Source organism: Octopus bimaculoides, chromosome 5 (assembly GCF_001194135.2).
Source record: "Octopus bimaculoides isolate UCB-OBI-ISO-001 chromosome 5, ASM119413v2, whole genome shotgun sequence".
In the NCBI taxonomy this organism is placed as follows: Eukaryota; Metazoa; Mollusca; class Cephalopoda; order Octopoda; family Octopodidae; genus Octopus; species Octopus bimaculoides.
Window position 1 is genome coordinate 42508848 of NC_068985.1, and position 709 is coordinate 42509556.

The window sequence follows — 709 nt, forward strand, 5'->3', positions numbered from 1 at the left end:
GTGTGTGTGTGTGTGTGTGTGTGTGTGTGTGTGTGTGTGTGTGTGCGTGAGAGAGGAGAGAGAAAGACAGATAGATAAATAGGGAGAGAGAAACTAATAAAATAAATACAATTTACGATTAAAAAAATTCGGAGTTTATCAGCGTCCTTCTCACTCCTTCTCACTCTCACTTTGCTTATTGTTTTACTCATCTTTCTATGCTCGTGTCGGAGCAAAACCTTTAAATGCTGTTGCCTGCTTTAGCATCTGTCACTGTCACCAACTCCCACTTTGCTGTTGTTTTTCCTACTAGTTTCGTAGTAAAATCTTTAAATGCTTCCACTTCCACCTCACCTGTTGTTTTACTCTTCGCTTTATTATATTAGGTAATTCACTTCTCTCGGAACCTGCCCCTCGCGTGTTCCGAAGTATATTATGAAGCGTATATTCAATATAATGTGCGTTTCTAAATTAGCCCAAGGGCTGATGATATATACTCAGTTGATGATATACTCAATTAATTGCATACATAACCTTAATACCTTTCTGCCAGTACTTTTGTACCAATGTTGTATCCGTCTATAGTTGCTGCATATGCATTTTAATTTTGCCCCAACCCGGTGGTGCTTCACCATTAATTTACCTTATTCACCTCAATATTTATATATGTGTGTGTATGTTTGTGTGTGTGTGTGTGTGTGTGTGTGTGTGTGTGTGTGTGTGTGTGTGT